This window comes from Oncorhynchus kisutch, linkage group LG28 (assembly GCF_002021735.2).
Source record: "Oncorhynchus kisutch isolate 150728-3 linkage group LG28, Okis_V2, whole genome shotgun sequence".
Lineage (NCBI taxonomy): Eukaryota > Metazoa > Chordata > Actinopteri > Salmoniformes > Salmonidae > Oncorhynchus > Oncorhynchus kisutch.
Window position 1 is genome coordinate 9,234,922 of NC_034201.2, and position 22,104 is coordinate 9,257,025.

Consider the following 22,104-nt stretch of genomic DNA (forward strand, 5'->3'; position numbering starts at 1 on the left):
AGGACACAAGCTCAAGTACACAGTACAAATGTGTTGAAAATATGAAATATTTTACATTATGTATTTCCTATTCAACAAAACTGTAGGAATAAGGCTTGAAATGACTTATATTCGTTTCTAAATATAGTATAATCAATTGATAAAATGACCATAAGATCTCACCTTCCTTATAACTGTAAAATACATATTTGCATATTTAGTGTGCATATTTTCTAAAGGTGTCTCTTGATCAAAACATTTTTTTAAAACCTTTATTTAACTAGGCAAGTCAGTTAAGAACAAATTCTTATTTTCAATGACGGCCTAGGAACAGTGGGTTAAATGCCTGTTCAGGGACAGAACGAGAGATTTGTACCTTGTCAGCTCAGGGGTTAGCCTCCTGGACTCGTTAGGAGCTGACTTTTCATCTCATATTAATATTGACTGTCTATGACAAACAGAAAGTGTTTTTTTGTTTAAAATCTATTCATTATTTTAGATTACTGGCTATAAATGAGCTCTGAATGTGCTACAGCAACAAAACCACTCTCTCCTGTTGCATTACAATGCAAGGATTTCAGACATGCTTTGTTAGTGGCTGTGACATAGAGTTCAGCCAGGCGTTGATGGACAGTCGAAAGAGCTAATTAAATGGTAGGACCGACATCCCAGCTTCAAGTGGTGTCAGATTTCACATCCTGCTTCACACAGACAGAATATACATACTCCTGTGTCTGTGAGAATCAGGGTTATTGCTCAATGCAAGCCATCTCGATCTATGCTGTCCACATATACATTTTTAAGGGAAAATGTCGGTTGGAACTGGTACCAGAACCACGCAGTTGAGGTCTCAACATACTGTTTGTTCTAAGTTAGAATAGTAGAATATACAAGGTGCAATTTCGAAATTTGGTTGTGCATCAGCAGTTTTTCTCTTGCTATGTCAGTCAATGATAGTCACTCAATTAACCCATGTCAGCAAAACATTTTTAGATTGGTAAGTTAGTCTGCAGCCAGCTATCTAAACTTAATCATCATAGTCAAATTACCGGCTGGGGGGCCCCCATTGATTTTGTTTGTCAGTCTTACTCAGATATCATATTAAAACCAGCAAACAATTCTTTCCACCTTATGGAAAAATTTGTAGAATCGCATACAATTAGTTATAAATTGCTAAATCTACTCTCCGCCCATTGGCAAAATGTGTAGAATTGCAGCAGACTTGCTTTAAAACGACAACATTTTCTCTACACCCCCATGGCAAAATGTGTTGAATTGCACAAAATGGAGGGGGGGTATGCACATGTGGGTACACAGACTGCGGTCCCTCATGATGAGTTCTGATTTTTTTGTGGCCACCACCCTATCAAAGTTGCCCATCCCTGGTTTAAACTGAGTCGATGTCCACAGGGGCTTGGGGAATTGGATTACTCACCTGCCCTGGCCCTGATCAACTAACCTGAATGGCTTTGTTACTGTAGATGCCTTGGTGGCTCAAATCTGTAGCTGTGAGCAAGTAGGCTAATGGTGCATTCCGTGAGAGGCAAAACATAGAAAACATGATTACTTGATATTACATGAATATATATCCATTGTTTAGTAGCCTAAGGTTGTGCAGGGAGGCCCTGCTGTCAGGGGAAACTCAGTGAAAATTTGTGGAGGCCAGGTCTGCTGTCACTCACTGGGCTGGGGCTCATCCAGAATGATGTGATTATAAGTGGCTTTCGATTATGCAACCATAGACACAATGCCAGTCTGTGGGCAGTCCATTAATCCAAAACCAGCAGAGTGACAACGATTTAATTTGTTTATCAGTTCCCCATGTCTGAAACATTGCTCTCATAGGGAGTTACAACCATGGGTTCCATCCAAAGGTTATTTGGTTACATTTAGGTTTTGAAAGCTGTGAATTTATCCCCCAAATTAGTTGCTTTACCATTATACTTTATTTCAACCTAAATACATCTATTACATTTCATATTCTACAGTATGCCGTGGAGCGCCATTCTTTACTTACCCAAATGTAACCTCTGGTTATAACAGTAAGATTTATGGAGATTACACTGTTTCAATAGACTGGATAATTGCTAACAAGTAGTGTTGTTAATTGACAACTTGTGGTATGCATGAAGCAAATACTCATTATTAATGTAAATAGGAAGAGAAAAGATCAGTAACCACTGGTTCTATAATTTTTTGGGGTGGAGAAAATCCAATAATTTAAATTATTTATGTCGGCCGTTAATGGGCAGGCAATGGGGAGGACGAGACGCGCGTATCGAGCTGTTTCCAAACGCCCCCCCCCCCCCCCCCCCCCCCCCGCTCTGCAGTCCACGCTTCTATAAACTGCTGTACCCTCTCGCGCACTGTTTCTGCATGGTGCCTAACCCTGTCCACTGATAGACGAAATTAGAGAGGGCTGCATTTGCAGATATCCCCGTTTCTGCCTATCCATCCTGTTCTCCCCCATTTCCATCACCTTTGCTTCTATGCTAAACTGATGCTGATGTGAGCGTTGGGTTTAAGTCCGTTTCCATCACTCATTCGCGCCTACACCCATGTGTATCTCTCTATCGTAGGCTATTCTTCGAATGGACTCTGAGAAACAGCATTTTCCAATTCATTTTTGGTTAATTGTGAAACATTATGCTAAACCTGTTTATTATTTGTTTAATTTAGTGCAGACAAACCGTAGTTTGGTATTCTGGTTGCTGTGGAGAATAAATGGCCGATCCAAAAAGGAGCGAGGTTCTTTAAACGATCCAGCACGGTGTCAATCATTTAACTCAATAATTCAGCATCAACAACCGCTCATTGCCTGGCTAACAGAGACGAGTGCCAAATTAGATTTTAAAATACATAAAACATAAACAAAATATTCTGAATACCAGACATTATTTATTAAGAATAAAATGACCGAGAATAGCATATAAATTCAATCCATGTTCGCAAGGAAACCTGCCTGAGAAGCCTAGAAGAAGCGCCTAGGCAAGCTGAACGACGTCTCCAAGATCCAGCGCATCAACGCGAGGAGCACCATTGATAGGCTAGTGTTCTTTGGAGGCAACATACAGTGAGTTTTGCTGTGCCACATTGTATACGGAGAAGGAGTCGAAGGACAGGAGGCAGCTGATATTGGGCAGCAGCAAGTGAGTATTATTGCTATACAATGCATTGACCAGCACCGAACCAAATGGATGAATCATTACTTTACATTGCACATATGAATTCCGCAAATAAGCTACCACTTTAATGGTAAACAAGGTTGTTTAACAATAAGCTAACCAACACGTTGTCTCATTGGGAGGAAGTGTGTTGGATTGGATACAGGCAGCTTCATATAGGATATTGTGTGCACCTTTAAAAAACATATGAATTCTGAACGCTAGTGTCATTTTGTGTATCTCTTATCGACCAAGTTTTAAGAATTGATGTCATTGTCCTGTCTTGCAACAGTACCACATAGGAAGAAAGCCTGCTTGTCCCCTGCCATTCGGGAAGAGGTAAGGGTGATGATCTGTTAAGACACGTTTTTTTACTTCCTGCTGACAGAGCGCTGTTCAGGTGAGTGATAATACTGTTCTTTCTACAGCGAGTTTGACCTATTCAAGAGACTATGGAATACTGTGTGTTTTTTATTAAAACTATGGAAGTAATAATGTTGGCAAATAACTCATTTGTCATAACCTCAGTCAATCGTTTTGTTTGTACCCTAGAAGTTTACTTGTTAACGTTTGTAGTACCTTAGCTACAGTATTGTGTCCAATTGTTGATGCTGTCGTTAACACACCTGTTTATTGTCAACCTGTGTGTAGGTGTAATGTTCTAAATCCTCTTCCTGATTGTGTCATGGTAATGCTACAAAGTCTACAGAAGTTGCATACATGTCTTATTAAGATGTGTCGATATGGTTTACATAACACATTGAGATTAGGTTATACCTGAGTCCAGAGTGTTATTGTACCGCAGCAACACTGTAACTACAAATTGCACATCCAAAGTAGTGTTTTTCCACCAAACAAATGACATTAAATGACAATGTGAATTGCTGGTATGACATGTTGTTTCCTGGATGAAACATATGCATTGGTGTGAGAAGAGAACCTCTGTGTATGTGTTTTTTTTTCATTAGTGCAATGCATCAGCGTGCGTGTTGTGCTGCATCCGTGATGTAGATTCCCTTAATGATACTTATGAAGGATGAAAAAAAGAGGATGGAGGCCTGAGATGTTTAGACCATATATTACATAATCCTGTGGATGCCTTCGCTCTTCACCTGAATAATCTAATGTTGAGTTAGTGGTTCTATTTTTATTTACCACATGTTAAGGGAATCCAGTTCCTGTTTTATCTGCTCTCGTAGGGCTTGGCTCTGGACAAACGTTGAATGCTGAGAGATAGGGGGTTTTGAGCTTTCTTTCATGCACAGCTGCTTGTATTTTTGCATTTTGAATATCTCTGATCTCATTTTCTGGATTGGAGGATGGTAAATGCGATTAGTTGTGTTTTAGTGCGGTACATTGACTACCCATCCTAGAGGTTTCAGTTATTATTATTATTATTATTATTAAGGAGCTGGTGTGAAAAAGAACAATGACAGACAGCAACTCATTGAACAAATCCATAGTAATTTAACCTCTGTGCTCCTATGAGTTCAGTAGCTACTGTGGGACTTGGTCAAAAAGGTCTGTAAGAACAAGTATGTTCAGTGTTATATAGTGTTAGAAATACCATTTTAAGGATGCAACAGTTAAATTATGTTCAGAAACATGACACAAACATGAATCCATCAAAATGACATAATTACTTAATCTTTGTCATTTTAGTGTTTATTTTGTTTATTTATTAAACGTATTAGTCCTATTTTATTATCCTTTATGTTATATCAGATTTAAAATAGTTTCCTCTCTTAAGATATAAGTATCAACATGTCTGTTTTTACATGTACAGTAGGGTTATTTTGTCAAGTTGAGACATTCTGTCCATCGCCAACATCCTCATTGAGCTGGATTGGCTCTAGTACCATTCTTTGCTGTTTTTTGAGGTTTGGTTAGAGACATGAACTTTGACTGCTGGCGCATTCCACCTATATTTGTTCTACTTCTGCAATCCTGCAATCTGATTGGTTGTGAGTAGTGGATTCACTGTCTTTCTCAGTTCATAAGTCACAACCACAGAGATAACTTTCCGGTTCGACTCATCAGGATGTGGGTGGGTAATAGTACTGCCAGGGTTCAGGGATGTCTCTCAGAGAAAAATATGCATTGAAAAGAAAGATCACGTTGGGTCAAAAATAGATTGGTTTGTCACACTTTTAAAAAAACATCAATATCACAACAATGATCCTGCATGTGGATTTATTGAAAACAGTGGACATATCTCCTCTGAAATCTGAAAATGTACCATCTGCTGGTGTGTTAGGTCATGTCGGCTGCGTTTCCAAGGCAGCCCAATTCAGATTTCTTTTTGACAAATCACACCAGATATTTTCACATCAGCTCTTTTTTCAGAGCTGATCTGATTGGTCAAAATACTAATTAGTGAAAAAAATATTAGAACTGGGCTGCCTGTGTAAATCCAGGGGTCTTGTATTTTCATGTACTTAGGTCAGGTCTGTTGTCAGCGTTGTGTTGTCGAACCCTGTGTACTTTTTCAAGCAAGGGGTCTTGGTGACAGAAGTTGCATGTCCATCCCCTGCTACTGCTGATGAACTCACTAAAAGTTTGAGTTCATCTTAATGCAGGTTGTGGATAGATACAATTCATGTGATCCATGCTCCAGATATTGGGAAGCCAAAAGAAAACACATACACATTCTTATCATGATTATGGATTTCCCAGCTCCACCCAGAACCTGGGGTTCTAGAGAGGGTTAAACACATGTGCTATGTGGAAGAAGCTTTTTGTGTGCTTCAGTGAGGCATTTTGTTAAATGTCTCCCAAATGTCATTCCAGTCTTACAAATTGCTAAAAGGAATAGGTCAATGTGTTCTGTTTTGTGTGCACAGAGACTGTGTTGTGTGTTTTGTGTTCATCAAATCCCAAAGTTATTGAGCTTTCCAGGACCCCAATCAGGCGATTGAATAGAAGAACATGTGCGCCAGTCCCTAGACCATTACAATTTAACATGGCAAACTTATCCCGTCTGCACAGTGAATCCTGGGATGCTTTACTGAATGCACAAACATGGTTGTGGATCCTTTCTTCTTTAGTCCTGAAGGAATGTTAATTTCAGATTTAATGTCTGTTTCCTGTTTAGTGTTTGGCTTTGTGACGCACTAAAGGAAGTTGCAGAGGCGTTGTAATCTCTCAACAGAAACTGATGAACGGTCCTCAGGGTCTTGGTTAATTATTCACATTTTGTTGACTGGTGTGTGTGTGTGTGTGTGTCACAATGACTGAGAAAATCAAATGTCTTTTGCAATGTTTATGCAATCGTTTTTTATGTTGACACAGCCCCTTACCACTAAACATCTTGAAGTGACTAATCGGAACCAAGCTACCAACCTGTTATATTGTTATGATAGAATGGCACATTAGGGTCTCATACCCTCTTAAAATATAAGGGTGCTTGACAAATTAAATCTGGCAAACATTGACTGTCCACTCAAACATGAAATTCTGTACTGCAAAACACTTTCACAGTACTGCTATAAATCATTGTCGAGCAGCATAACTGTTATGGTGTTTCCAGATGCTGTCCATGGTTCTGATTCTGCGTGTTAGAAACAGCTACACCAGTTTGATGAAATCTTGCTGATTAATACAAACCACTGAAGACAGGAGGAGTAGGAGAGCTAGGAAGTGCAATAGATTATTTTCCTGAAATAAAAAGCACACTATGTTGTATGTCCCTCGGCTCCACCCCGGTGAAGAGAATCCATATGGAGAATGTTAAATTCCCTACTCTCTCTCCCCCTCTTTCTCTCACTCTCTCTCCCCCTCTTTCTCTCACTCTCTCTCCCCCTCTTTCTCTCACTCTCTCTCCCCCTCTTTCTCTCACTCTCTCTCCCCCTCTTTCTCCCACTCTCTCTCGCCCTCTTTCTCCCACTCTCTCTCCCCCTCTTTCTCCCACTCTCTCTCCCCCTCTTTCTCTCACTCTCTCCCCCTCTTTCTTTCACTCTCTTCTCCCTCCCTCGTAAAAATTTACTTTTTAAAAAACGTTCTGAGAACGGAAGTGAACATTTTGCCTGCATTTTTAGGTTGCAGGGAGGTTCTGAGAACGTTTTACTATGGTTCCCTGAAAGTTTTCCTGGGAGGTTTTATTAATGTTCTGAGAACGGAAATGATTGGTTATTTGAAGGTAAATAAATAATGTTTCGAGAACATGTTGCAATAAGATTTTTAATAACACTGCTAGCTTAATTTGGTTTAACTGTTTTAAACTCCAAGCACTGATAGGACACAAGGAAATGAATTTGCTTAAGCATTTAATCATGCAAACACGTTTATTTTTTACTGTGGCACGGCGTCAGTGAGATTCGAAACCTATGATCTTCTGTTCTCTATCCATGGAATTAGCCCGCTGCGCCACCAGGATTGAGCTACTGTAGCATGACATGTTTATTTTTTTACTCATACAAAGCTGTTCATTTTAGTGTATTCAAACAGACCCCATTTCAAAAGAAACAAGCACTCATTAAGATCAGGCGCGGCCAATTAGCTGGCGCGGCCAACACACCTGAACACACTTAACAAGATAGTGTATAGAACCACGAGGAAACTTGCAGAAAACATTCTGCAGAAGTACTGAAATGATTCCCACCTGGGAAGCATATGGTTCTCAGAACATTATGTGTTAGCTGGGTATCCTGCACCATTCTCAGAATGTTGTGGGAAGGTTATATTCAAAATAACCATAGGAAAACCACGCTCTCACCAAGAAACATATTGTTCTCAGAACATTATGTGCCAGCCGGTACTCTACCTCCCGCTCTCTGGAGATGTGTTAAAGGTTAGGATGGAAAACTCAACTTTTTTCTCTCGTCCCTTCATGGAAATGAATGTTTTGTATGTAGAGTGAATTCTATTTTGAATTGGACATGACATTTTAATGATGAAATGCTCATGATGCAAACATACAGTCAGGCCCATAATTATTGGCACTCTTTATAAAGAGGAGCAATAAAGTAGAAACCCGCCACTGGTTTACATGGCCAAAGAGCTCTATTGTCATGTCATCCAACAAATGTAAACGCCTGGAGTTTTCTAAACGGCACTGGCACATGGATTGGAACTGGTGCTTTGGTCAGATGACATGAAAATAGAGCTGTTTGGCCAGGTACACCAGCGGTGGATTTGGTGTTGAAAAACAGAAGCAAATGCAGAAAATAACCAATTAACTAGGGTCAAATATTATGGTGGTGTATATTTAATGTTATGAGGCTATTTTGTTCCATTGGTTCTGGGGCCCTTTGTTAAGGTCAACGGCATCATGAACTTTACAGAGTACTAGGACATTTGAGCCAAAAACCTGGTTGCCTCTGCCAGGAGGCGGAAGTGAATCTTCCAGCAAGACAATAATCCCAAGCACTAATCAAAATCCACAAAGAAATGGTTAATTGACCACAAAATCAACATTTTGCAATGGCCATCTGTCTCTGCAGTTTGAATTGAAGAGGGCAGTCCATAAGAGCAGTCAAAGGAAAGATTCTGTATGGAGGAATGGTCTGAAATTGCTCCCAACGTGTTCTCCAATCTCATAAAATATTTGTGTGTCGTTATCTTTGCAAGGGGAGGGTGCTAGAGTATTGAAAACAGTGGTGAAAAAATAATATAATTCCCCAATTATTTGGGGCATACAATATACAGGTAACTGCCGAAAATAAAGGAAACATTTGAGTAAATGAGGGATACAAAGTATATTGAAAGGGTGTGCTTCCACAATCCACACAGGTGTGGTTCATAAATTAATGAAGCAATTAACATCCCATCATGTTTAGGATTATGCCCAGTTGCCCATTATTTTGGCTATCATGAAGCTCTTCCGGTGGCTCTTTGTGGTCCAACACCCTATTAAGACACTTTATGTTGCCGTTTCCTTTCTTTTGGCAGTTACCTGTAGCTCATAATTTGTATTATTTATTTTGTAGTCTTTTTTTGTCATCTTTATCAAAGGTGCCAATCATTTGGAACCAGATTGCACTCCATTCCAGCCATTATTATGAGCCGTTCTCCCCTCAGCAGCCTCCACTGCTGTCTATATCACTTTCTCTCTCTCCTCTTTCCCTCTCTCTCTCTCTCTCAACGTGAGTGGGCAGTGTGAATGTCTCTGCCCAGCATAATGCCAGGCTACACACTTCTCACCAGACAAAGTAAAAACACAAAGTCACACCTGAAGACACCCAGAGGATATATACCTTTTTCAGCCAGCTGTGCATGACACTGATTATAAGGAAAGTTGTTTCTGCTGTTAGAAATGTCTGGTGTTTTTGCTTAATGATACTTGAAAGGAGAAGATGCTGTAGCCATAGTAAGAAGGCATACTACCAATGTTAATACTTCCCTTCATATAAATGCATTTCTATGGTATCTGGTTTTGTTCAGCTATTTGGGGATGTGCCCACACCGGCTTCATCTCTATGTAATTATGCAATTATATAATTACTGATTCAAGAAATGAAATGGGCCTGGAAAGCTGAGTGAATGTCAATGACTCTTGAATGGAAATTTGACTGCCAACAGAAGGGGGAGAGGAGGAGGAGGGGGTAGCAGTGAAGAGTAAAGAGTAATGGAGAAGGGCTGTGCAAGACGTGTGGATATAGGTTGGCAAAGTACAGAGAAGTTTTAAGACCAAGAAGAGAACATATGGGGGTTATTTGGCAACACAAGTAGTGGAACAGAAAACTTGAAGCGGAGATGGGGAACGGGTGCAACAAGACTGCCAGCTGCTACTTGAGACATAGAGAGGAGAGGAATGGAGAATATTGCTGTGTCTGCCCCTGGGCAAATGTCACCAATTGAAAGTTTAAAAAAGAGTAGCGTTATTTTTGGCTGGCAAATGCCAAATGCTGCAGATGCTGTCTCCCAGGCAACTACCTGTGACCTTTTGCATTGTGGTCTCTCCCAGGCAACTACCTGTGGCCTTTTGCATTGTGGTCTCTCCCAGGCAACTACCTGTGGCCTTTTGCATTGTGGTCTCTCCCAGGCAACTACCTGTGGCCTTTTGCATTGTGGTCTCTCCCAGGCAACTACCTGTAGCCTTTTGCATTGTGGTCTCTCCCAGGCAACTACCTGTGGCCTTTTGCATTGTGGTCTCTCCCAGGCAACTACCTGTGGCCTTTTGCTGCCTTTTGCTGGGTGGCCTCACTTGACCTTATATTCATCAGAGGCAGAGAGAGAAGAGCACATGGGGTTATGTTGCAACAGAAGACATGCAGCACTGACAGGTGAACATCAACAGTTGTGAATTTGAACTCATCTTACTGGCTTGCTTCATTAACAACTGCTATAGTAATTTGGTGGGTGCTTATATATGTACTATAGTGTGTTTTATACGCATGTGTGAAGTGGAAATGTGTTTTTTGCATATCTCAACTCCCCCTGAGACACCCTCGGAGAGTGCTGTCACCGCCAGTGTGGGGTCACAAGCATTTCGCTGCACCTGCTTTAGCATCTGCTAATCTGTTTACTCAACAAATACATGTTGATTTGATTGCTGATCCTGTTGAGGTCGGGGTCAAAAATATTGTTTTTCTTCTTGCTGCAAAAATATGTGCTTTGGATTCATTATCACGGAAACCTGATAACCGGTTGATTGAACAGGGTTTTAGATAAGAGGATGGAGGTTAGTAGACAAGCATAGTTCCATTGCTTGTTACACATTTACTTACCTGAACATCTCTCTGAGGATAAAGAGGTTGAGTAATTGTTGGATTTTGTTTGTTGAGTGGAGCAGGCGATGAAATGAAAAGCACATTCACCTCAGAAGAAATTAGTGTGGAACCATTTCATTCTGTTCCTCAAGTCCTGTTTAGGATGGTCTGAATGGTAATGTGTCGCATGTGCTGTGAATATGAATCTGTGTGTGGACGAGTGTGCAGCATATTGAAACAAAGGGACTTGACAGCACTGAATATGCAAGGAGCTGGGCTAGGATAGACTTCCGGTTTCACAACTCAAGGGGAATGCCGTTGACCTATTTAAAATGTCATTTTCTATCACGTTTGATGCCTTACTAATGATGTTTGTCTCAACTCAATTAAATATGATTACGGTTAAGACCTTATGCCTATGTGATTGTGTAATGTGACTGTCGTGGCAGTCTTCAAATTGGAACACCTTGAATATTGTATCACAGTGTTGAGAATAAGATCCCACTCCAGTAGTATTTATTTATGAGTTGTCATCTCGGTGTCTGTCTGTCAGTTTGTGTCCTGGTATGCAAAAATATGTTTTTTTCAATTTGCGTGCAACATGTGTGTGTTTAGGCATGTACAGTTGAAGTCAGAAGTTTAAATACACTTAGATTGGAGTCATTAAAACTCGTTTTTCAACCACTCCACAAATGTCTTGTTAACAAACTATAGTTTTGGCAAGTCGGTTAGGACATCTACTTTGTGCATGACACAAGTAATTTTTCCAACAATTGTTTACAGACAGATTATTTCACATATAATTCACTGTATCACAATTCCAGTGGGTCAGAAGTTTACATACACTAAGTTGACTGTGTCTTTAAACAGCTTGGAAAATTCCAGACAATGATGTCATGGCTTTAGAAGCTTCTGATAGGCTAATTGACATCATTTGAGTCAATTGGAGGTGTACCTGTGGATGTATTTCAAGGTCTACCTTCAAACTCAGTGCCTCTTTGCTTGTCATCATGGGAAAATCAAAACTAATCAGCCAATTTCCAAACGCCTGAAGGTACCACGTTCATCTGTACAAACAATAGTATGCAAGTATAAACATCATGGGACCATGCAGCAGTCATACCATTCAGGAAGGAGACGGGTTCTGTCTCCTAGAGATGAACGTACTTTGGTGCGAAAAGTGCAAATCAATCCCAGAACAACAGCAAAGGACCTTGTGAAGATGCTGGAGGAAACAGGTACAAAAGAGTCCTATATCGACATAACCTGAAAAGGCCGCTGAGCAAGGAAGAAGCCACTGCTCCAAAACTGCCATAAAAAAGCCAGACTACTATTTGCAACTGCACATGGTGACAACGATCGTGCTTTTTGGAGAAATGTCCTCTGGTCTGATGAAACAAAAATAGAACTGTTTGGCCATAATGACCATTGTTATGTTTGGAGGAAAAAGGGGGAGGCTTGCAAGCCGAAGAACACCATCCCAAACGTGCATAGGGGGATGCAGCATCATGTTGTGGGGGTGCTTTGCTGCAGGGACTGATGCACTTCACAAAATAGATGGCATCATCTAAGTAAAATTATGTGGATTTATTGAAGCAACATCTCAAGACATCAGTCAGGAAGTTAAAGTTTGGTTGCAAATGGGTCTTCCAAATGGACAATGACCCCAAGCATACTTCCACAGATTTGTTTACATCCCATCCCTTGATAATTTCTCATTTGCCAAGATATTCCATCCACCTGACAGGTGTGGAATATCAAGAAGCTGATTAAACAGCATGATCATTACACAGGTTCACCTTGTGCTCGGGACAATAAAATGCCACTCTAAAATGTGCAGTATTGTCACACAACACAATGCTACAGATACCTCAAGTTTTGAGGGATCATGCAATTGGCATGCTGACTGCAACATTGTCCACCAGAGCTGTTGCCAGATAATTGAATGTTAATTTCTCTACCATAAGGCGCCTCCAACGTTGTTTTAGAGAATTTGCCAGTACGACCGCAGACTACGTGTAACCGCGCCTGCCCAGGACCTCCACATCCGTGTTCTTCACCAGCAGGATCGTCTGAGTCCAGCCACCCCGGACAGCTGATTAAACTGTTGGTTTGCACAACCAAAGTATTTCTGCACAGACTGTCAGAAACCTTCTCAGGGAAGCTCATCTGCGTGCTCGTCGTCCTCACCAGGGTCTTGACCTGACTGCAGTTCAGCATCGTAAACAACTTCAGTGGGCAAATGCTCACTTCGATGACCACTGGCATGCTGGAGAAGTGTGCTCTTCGCGGATGAATCCTGGTTTCAACTGTACCAGGCATCGTGTGGGTGAGCGGTTTGCTGATGTCACCATTGTGAACAGAGTGCCCCAGGGTGGCGGTGGGCTTATGTTATGGGCAGGCATTAGCTACGGACAACGAACACAATTGCGTTTTATTGATACCAATTTGAATGCACAGAGATACGGTGACAAGATCCTGAGGCTCATTATCTTTCCATTCATCAGCCGCCATCACCTCATGTTTAAGCAGGATAATGCACGGCCCCATGTCGCAAAGATCTGTACACAATTCCTGGAAGCTGAAAATGTCCGAGTTCTTTTGTTTCTTGCACACTCAACAGGCATGTCACCTCATTGAGCATGTTTTGGATGCTCTGGATCGACATGTTTGAGAGCATGTTCCAGTTCCCGCCAATATCCAGCAACTTCTCACAGCTATTGAAGAGGAGTGGGACAACATTCCACAGGCCACAATCAACCGTCTGATCAACTCTATGCGAAGGAGATGTGTCGTGCTGCATGAGGCAAATGGTGGTCATATCAGATATATGACTGGTTTTCTGATATTACGCCCCTACCTTTTCTTTAAGGTATTTGTGACCAACAGATGCATATTTGTATTCCCAGTCATGTGAAATCCATAGATAAGGGCCTAATGAATTTATTTCAATTGACTGATTTCCTTTTATGAACCCAGTAAAATCTTTGAAATTGTTGCATGTTGCGTTTATATTTTTTGTTCAGTGTAATTCTCCACTTTACTGCTGCCATGCATGTGATGTCGGTTCCCTGCCCCTCCCCTTCCCCATCCACGACTTCAAAGTCAAGTCTTCAACCCCCCACTTCCCCAGGAAGGGGTTTAAAAAATATTCTCTCACTCTCTGCCATTTCCCTGTTCTGTCTTTCTTCTTTTGTCCCTCCCTCTGTGTTATCCGAATGTGCATGTTGTAGATAATAGGAAACCATTTTAAATGAGCTGAATGAAGAAGGGAAGATTTAAACCTCAGCTCTGTCACTTCCATGAAGCAAAGCCTCATATATTTGAAATAAACTGCCTTGCCTGCCTTGGTTATCTCTGTGTTTTGTATTTACAGAAATTATGCCAAACAGTGAAAGGAAACATGAATCACTGGCTAGTGCTGAGCGATTAACCGAAATGTCGTTTTTTTTTTTTTTTTTAAAACAAGTAAATTGACTGATGTCAGTTAAATGATTTGAATTCCATTTCGTTCCGTTTTTTTTCTGTGAGGTCAATGCGCACATCGCAGTTTCTCTAGAGAGAAATCCGATCCAGCTTGAACTGTGCGATGCAGTAGGGAGTTGTAGTTTTAAAAAGGCCAATATATCTACATAGGTTAGTGCTTAAAACGTGGTAATTAACTACAAATGAACACAATTGCGTGTCTACTTGTCCGGTCTGTGTTTCATTAGCCTGCTATGGAAGAGAGTACACTGCGTGATCGTGAGGTGATATAGAGAGCAGATGTTGCTTCGCATCTCCACCTGAAAATACATGATATAACACCTTACCCAAAACCTGCTGCGCGCAAATTGATTTTGTCACCCCACACCAAACGCGATCATGACACACAGGTTGAAATATCGAAACAAACTCTGAACCAATTATATTAATTTGTGGACAGGTCGAAAATCATTAAACATTTATGGCAATTTAGCTAGCTTGCAGTTGCTAGCTAATTTGTCCTATTTAGCTAGCATGCTGTTGCTAGCTAATTTGTCCTATTTAGCTAGCATGCTGTTGCTAGCTAATTTGTCCTATTTAGCTAGCATGCTGTTGCTAGCTAATTTGTCCTGGGATATACATTTTTGTTGTTATTTTACCTGAAATGCACAAGGTTCTCTACACGGACAATTAATCCACACATAAAACGGTCAACCAAATCATTTCTAGTCATCTTTCAATCACCCATGTGGGTATAACCAATGAGGAGATGGCATGTGGATATCTGCTTCTATAAACCAATGAGGAGATGGGAGAGGCAGGACTTGCACCGCGTTCAGCGTCACAAATAGAACTGACTATTCTATTTTAGCACTTGGCAACACAGACTCTCGTTGACGTGCGCAAGCGTCTGGGTGCAATAATTGAATAACATGTATGAGCAGTGTGGTCAGCATGTAAGTGATTGATATTTGGTATTCAGCAGTCATAAAATGTCTTATTACTTTGAAGAACTAGAAAAGAGTGATTTTTTGAATGAAATAAATATTTTATCAAGGTAAAAAGTAAAGTGAATAAATGAAGGTTAATAATCGTGGGACTTTATTCATTGTTTTATTCTGTGTTGTTATAGCATTCAACCCACATAATGCATAGTGCATTTAATTAAAACAATTATTTAAAAAACTACATTGAAAACCTGTGATAATTTTTTTAGAAACAAACCAAAACCTAACCAACCTCAAAACACTGGTCTCCTATCCCGGGTGGCGCAGTGGTCTATGACAGCTGCTAGCTGTGCCACCAGAGACTCTGGGTTTGCGCCCAGGCTCTGTTGCAGCCGACCGGGAGGTCCGTGGGGCGATGCACAATTGGCCTAGCGTAGGGAGGGTTTGGCCGGCAGGGATATCCTTGTCTCACTAGAGACTCCTGTGGCAGGCCGGGTGCTGTGCACACTAACCAGGTCGCCAGGTGCACGGTGTTTCCTCTGACACATTGGTGCACCTGGCTTCTGGGTTGGATGCGTGCTGTGTTAAGGTTGGGTTGTGTTTTGGAGGACGCATGGCTTTTGACCTTTGTCTCTCCCGAGCCCATACAGGAATTGTAGCGATGAGACAATTGGATACCACGAAATTGGGGAGAAAGGGGGGTAAAATAAAAAACAAAAAAAAGCACTTCTGGCTGAAGAATTATCTTGGAATAATAGTGATTATTTCATATTATATACAATGGGGAGAACAAGTATTTGATTCACTGCCGATTTTGCAGGTTTTCCTACTTACAAAGCATGTAGAGGTCTGTCATTTTTATCATAGGTACACTTCAACTGTGAGCCGGAATCTAAAACAAAAATCCAGAAAATCACATTGTATGATTTTTAAGTAATTCATTTGCATTTTATTGCATGACATAAGTATTTGATACATCAGAAAAGCAGAACTTAATATTTGGTACAGAAACCTTTGTTTGCAATTACAGAGATCATACGTTTCCTGTAGTTCTTGACCAGGTTTGCACGCACTGCAGCAGGGATTTTGGCCCCGTCCTCCATACAGACCTTCTCCAGATCCTTTAGGTTTCGGGTCACTGGGCAATACGGACTTTCAGCTCCCTCCAAAGAATTTCTATTGGGTTCAGGTCTGGAGACTGGCTAGGCCACTCCAGGACCTTGAGATGCTTCTTACGGAGCCACTCCTTAGTTGCCCTGGCTGTGTGTTTCGGGTCATTGTCATGCTGGAAGACCCAGCCACGACCCATCTTCAATGTTCTTACTGAGGGAAGGAGGTTGTTGGCCAAGATCTCATGATACATGGCTCCATCCATCGTCCCCTCAATACGATGCAGTCGTCCTGTCCCCTTTGCAGAAAAGCATCCCCAAAGAATGATGTTTCCACCTCCATGCTACACGGTTGGGATAGTGTTGTTGGGGTTGTACTCATCCTTCTTCTTCCTCCAAACACGGCGAGTAGGGGTTTAGACCGAAAAGCTCTATTTTTGTCTCATCGGACCACATGACATGTGGACATGGGCTGGCTTGAGTCCATGGGCTGGCTTGCAGGATTTTAATCCATGACGGCGTAGTGTGTTACTAATGGTTTTCTTTGAGACTGTGATCCCAGCTCTCTTCAGGTCATTGACCAGGTCCTGCTGTGTAGTTCTGGGCTGATCCCTCACCTTCCTCATGATCATTGATGCCCCACGAGGTGAGATCTTGCATGGAGCCCCAGACCGAGGGTGATTGACCGTCAACTTGAACTTCTTCCATTTTCTAATAATTGAGCCAACAGTTGTTGCCTTCTCACCAAGCTGCTTGCCTATTGTCCTGTAGCCCATCCCAGCCTTGTGCAGGTCTACAATTTTATCCCTGATGTCCTTACACAGCCCTCTGGTCTTGGCCATTGTGGAGAGGTTGGAGTCTGTTTGATTGAGTGTGGGGACAGGTGTCTTTTATACAGGTAACGAGTTCAAACAGGTGCAGTTAATACAGGTAATGAGTGGAGAACAGGAGGGATTCTTAAAGAAAAACTAACAGGTCTGTGAGAGCTGGAATTCTTACTGGTTGGTAGGTGATCAAATACTTATGTCATGCAATAAAATGCAAATTAATTACTTAAAAATCATACAATGTGATTTTCTGGATTTTTGTTTTAGATTCCGTCTCTCACAGTTGAAGTGTACCTATGATAAAAATTACAGACCTCTACATGTTTTGTAAGTAGGAAAACCTGCAAAATTGGCAGTGTATCAAATACTTGTTCTCCCCACTGTATATAGAGAGAGACTTATTTACAATGACGGCCCTTTGTGGTTGTGAGGTCTGGAGTCCGCTCACCAACCAAGAATTCACAAAATGGGACAAACACCAAATTTGAGACACACAATAATGTATACAGAGAAGAAGGCCAATACCCGCTAATTATCAAAATCCAGAAAAGAGCTGTTAAATTCTACAACCACCTAAAAGGAAATGTTTCCCAAACCTTCCATAACAAAGCCATCACCTACAGAGAAAAGAACCTGGAGAAGAGCCCCCTAAGCAAGCTGGTCCTGGGGCTCTGTTCACAAACACAAACAGGCCCCACAGAGCTCCAGTACAGCAACACAATTAGACTCAACCAAATCATGAGAAAACAAAAGCACAATTACTTGACACATTGGAAAGAATTTACAAAAAAACTGAGCAAACTAGAATGCTATTTGGCCCTAAACAGAGAGTACACAGTGGCAGAATACCTGAATCACTGTGACTGACCCATATTTAAGGAAATCTTTGACTATGTACAGACTCAGTGAGCATAGCCTTTTTATTGAGAATGGCCGCCAAAGGCAGACCTGGCTCTCAAGAGAAGACAGCCTATGTGCAGACTGCCCATAAAATGAGGTGGAAACTAAGCTACACTTCCTAACCTCCTACTAAATGTATGACCATATTAGAGACACATATTTCCCTCAGATTACACAGACCCACAAAGAATTTGAAAACAAATCCAATTTTGATAAACTCCCGTGTCTATTGGGTGAAATACCACAGTGTGCAATCATAGCAGCAAGATTTGTGACCTGTTGCCACAAGAAAAGGTAAACCAGCAGAAACACCATTGTAAATACAACCCACATTTATGTTTATTTTCCCTTTTGTACAATTTTTCTGTAAAAAAGACAACTGTAAAAAGACATAATATGACATTTCAAATGTCTTTATTCTTTTGGAACTTTTTGAGTGTAGTGTTTTTTGTTTTTGTTGTTGTTGTGTATTTCATTTTTGTTTATTATCTATAGGTGAAGTCGGAAATTTACATACACCTTAGCCAACTACATTTAAACTCAGTTTTTCACAATTTCTGACATTTAATCCTAGTAGAAATTCCCTGTTTTAGGTCAGTTAGGAACACCACTTTATTTCGAGGATGTGAAATGCCAGAATAAAAGTAGCGAGAATGATTTATTTCAGCTTTTATTTCTTTCATCACATTCCCACTGGGTCAGAAGTTTACATACACTCAATTAGTATTTGGTAGCATTGCCTTTAAATTGTTTAACTTGGGTCAAATGTTTCAGGTAGCCTTCCACAAGCTTCCCACAATAGTTGGGTGAATTTTGGCCCATTCCTCTTGACAGAGCTGGTAAAACTGAGTCAGGTTTGTAGGCCTCCTTGCTCGCACACATTTTTCAGTTCTGCCCACAAATTTTCTATAGGACTGAGGTCAGGGCTTTGTGATGGTCACTCCAGTACCTTGACTTTTTTGTCCTTAAACCATTTCCCACAACTTTGGAAGTATGCTTGTCCATTTGGAAGACCCATTTGCGACCAAGCTTTAACTTCCTGACTGATGTCTTGAGATGTTGCTTCAATATATCCACATAATTGTCCTGCCTCATGATGCCATCTATTTTGTGAAGTGCACCAGTCCCTCCTGCAGCAAAGCACCCCCACAACATGATGCTGTTACCCCCGTGCTTCACGGTTGGGAAGGTGTTCTTTGGCTTTGCAAGCCTCCCCCTTTTTCCTGCAAACATAACGATGGCCAAACAGTTCTATTTTTGTTTCATCAGACCATAGGACATTTCTCCAAAAAGTACGATCTTTGTTCCCATGTGCAGTTGCAAACCATAGTCTGTCTTTTTTATGTCGGTTTTGGAGCAGTGGCTTCTTCCTTGCTAAGTGGCCTTTCAGGCTATGTTGATATAGGACTCATTTTACTGTGGATATAGATACTTTTGTTCCTGTTTCCCCCAGCATCTTTACAAGGTCCTTTGCTGTTGTTCTGGGATTGATTTGCACTTTTCGCACCAAAGTATGTTCATCTCTAGGAGACAGAACGCGTCTCCTTCCTGAGCTGTATGATGGCTGCGTGGTCCCATGGTGTTTATACTTGCGTACTATTGTTTGCACAGATGAACGTGGTACCTTCAGGCATTTGGAAATTTCTCCCAAGGATGAACCAGACTTGTGGAGGTCTACAATTTTCTTTCTGAGGTCTTGGCTGATTTCTTTTAATTCTTCCATGATGTAAAGCAAAGAGGCACTGAGTTTGAAGGTAGGCCTTGAAATACATCCACAGGTACACCTCCAATTGACTCAAATGATGTCAATTAGCCTATCAGAAGCTTCTAAAGCCATGATGTCATTTTCTGTAATTTTCCAAGCTGTTTAAAGGCACAGTCAACTTAGTGTATGTAAACTTCTGACCCACTGGAATTGTGATACAGTAAATTATAAGTGAAATAATCTGTCTGTAAACAATTGTTGGAAAAATTACTTGTGTCATGCACAAAGTAGATGTTCTAACCGACTTGCCAAAACTATAGTTTGTTAACAAGTAATTTGTGGAGTGGTTGAAAAACAAGTTTTAATGACTCCAACCTAAGTGTATTTAAACTTCCAACTTCATCTGTATTTTCACCCACATGTCTATCACTGTGCTTTCAACCATTTTAAAAGCACAGCAAAGTTCAAATGCGAATACAATGTCAGATATTTTGTTTATTTATATATCAGATTAATGTGTTATCACTGTGCGACATGTAATAGCAGAACCAAATGGCCTGGATTGTAGTTGAGATTACATTAAAAGTACAAGTTACAAATGATCAATGCCGTTCGATATTACAGATTATTACAGCAACTGTGAAGATCTCCACAGACCTGTGATGACAAGTATAGTTACAGTACACTAGGAATGTGGCAATGGATGTGTTAGTCATTTTAAGGTTGAATGTTACATTATTTTGTAAGAAAGCTTCAGGCTATTTATTGTATTGCAAAAGTAATATTGAACTGTGTTTGGTTGACAATGCAACCAAATATCAACCTATAAAGGAGATGTATCTACTGTTTGGATTGTTTCACCTGTGCCACTGGCGTAATCCCATTCTTTAACTTTTACATTTGGTTAAATTGGAGATTTGAATCCAACATATAATCTGTTAGCTTGTCGATAAGTTAATAGAGGCTATGCTTTCTATTTAAAAGATTTACTGTATCTGCTTCAATAGTTCCATCTGTGCCACTGACTTTAATTCCAGCTGATGTCAACAAATGAATCATTGATATGCTGGATTCATGTCTCCATCTCAACCAAACGTCAAAGTTAAATCAAATCAAACTTTAAATGTGGATTAAGTTTGATTTGATTTTATCCTATTCTTTAACTTTGATGTTTGGTTGAGATGGAGAGTTGAATCCAACATATAGATACTACAAATCTGTGTAACATCAAAGATCCTGGAGAGAATTGTATGAATATGTTTACAAACAGGGTCTAATGTATGATTTTCAGTTGGGTTTTAGAAAAACATACTCCACTGATTCATGTCTAATTTACTTGACTGACTTCATCAGGAAAGAGATTGATGAGAGAAATCTGTGTGGAATGGTACTGCTTGACCTACAGAAGGCCTTTGATACAGTTCACCACTGTCTCCTAATCTCCAAACTGGAGGCACTGGGGTTAAGCAGTATCCCTCTAGGCTAGGTAAAGTCCTATTTATCAGGAAGGGAGCAAGTAGTAGAGGTTAATGGTTCACTGTCACAGGCAGAACTAATGAGTTGTGGCGTTCCGCATGGGAGTGTGCTTGGGCCTCTGCTGTTTTTATTGTATATTCATGATATGAAAGATGCTTGTTCTTGCCGTCGTTGTCTTTATGCGGATGACTCTACACTTCTGGTGTCTCACAAAAGTAAAACTATGTTGGAGAGCATACTTAGCACAGAGCTGACTAACATTAGCAAATGTCTTGGAGATAATAAGCTATCGCTGCACTTTGGGAAAACTGTTATTATTATATTTGGATCCAGACCTAAATTGTGTAGGTTGTCTGAAATCAGAGTGGAGTTAGGGTGGTGAGGTGCTGACTACTAAAACCTCTGTTAGCTACTTGGGATGTATCCTTGATGGAAGCTTGGGAGGTGTGAGCATGGCCAATAAGGTGCTAGGGAAGGTTAATGCCAGGATTAAGTTTTTGTCTAGAAAGTCCAAGCTGTTTGATAAGGACTCCATGAAAGTGCTAGCTACTGCCCTCATTCAATGCCATTTTGACTATGCTAGTATTTCCTGGTTTGGGGGCTTATCTAAACTTATGAAGGGAAAGCTCCAGATAGCCCAGAATAAGTTGATCAGGGTAGTATTGAAGGTGAGTCCATGTACTCACATAGGCAGGAGCTGCTTTCAGGAACTAAACTGGCTGCCTGTTGAGGCTAGGGTGTCCCAGATTAGACTAGGTTTGGTTTACAGGAGTATTTATGGTCCTGCGCGCAGATATCTAAGTGATTACTTTCCTCGTGTTACGGATGCACACTATCACAGCACCAGATCAGGTGTTACTGATGTGTGCTTATACAGGTTCAG

General features: G+C 40.8%; 1 protein-coding gene across 3 annotated transcripts in view; it reads left to right on the forward strand.

Annotated features, from left to right (window-relative positions):
* The first annotated feature begins 2,381 nt into the window (after positions 1-2,381).
* The window catches only part of slc8a4a (solute carrier family 8 member 4a), a 48,122-nt gene continuing 28,399 nt past the window's right edge, over positions 2,382-22,104 (forward strand). The window contains exons 1-2 of one of the 3 annotated variants that reach the window (XM_020465073.2): positions 2,382-3,128; positions 3,436-3,543. The gene's annotated coding sequence lies outside the window, so the exon portion shown is untranslated. The remainder of the gene's footprint in view (positions 3,129-3,435; positions 3,544-22,104) is intronic. The other 2 variants (XM_020465074.2, XM_020465075.2) reach the window with 2 other exon arrangements.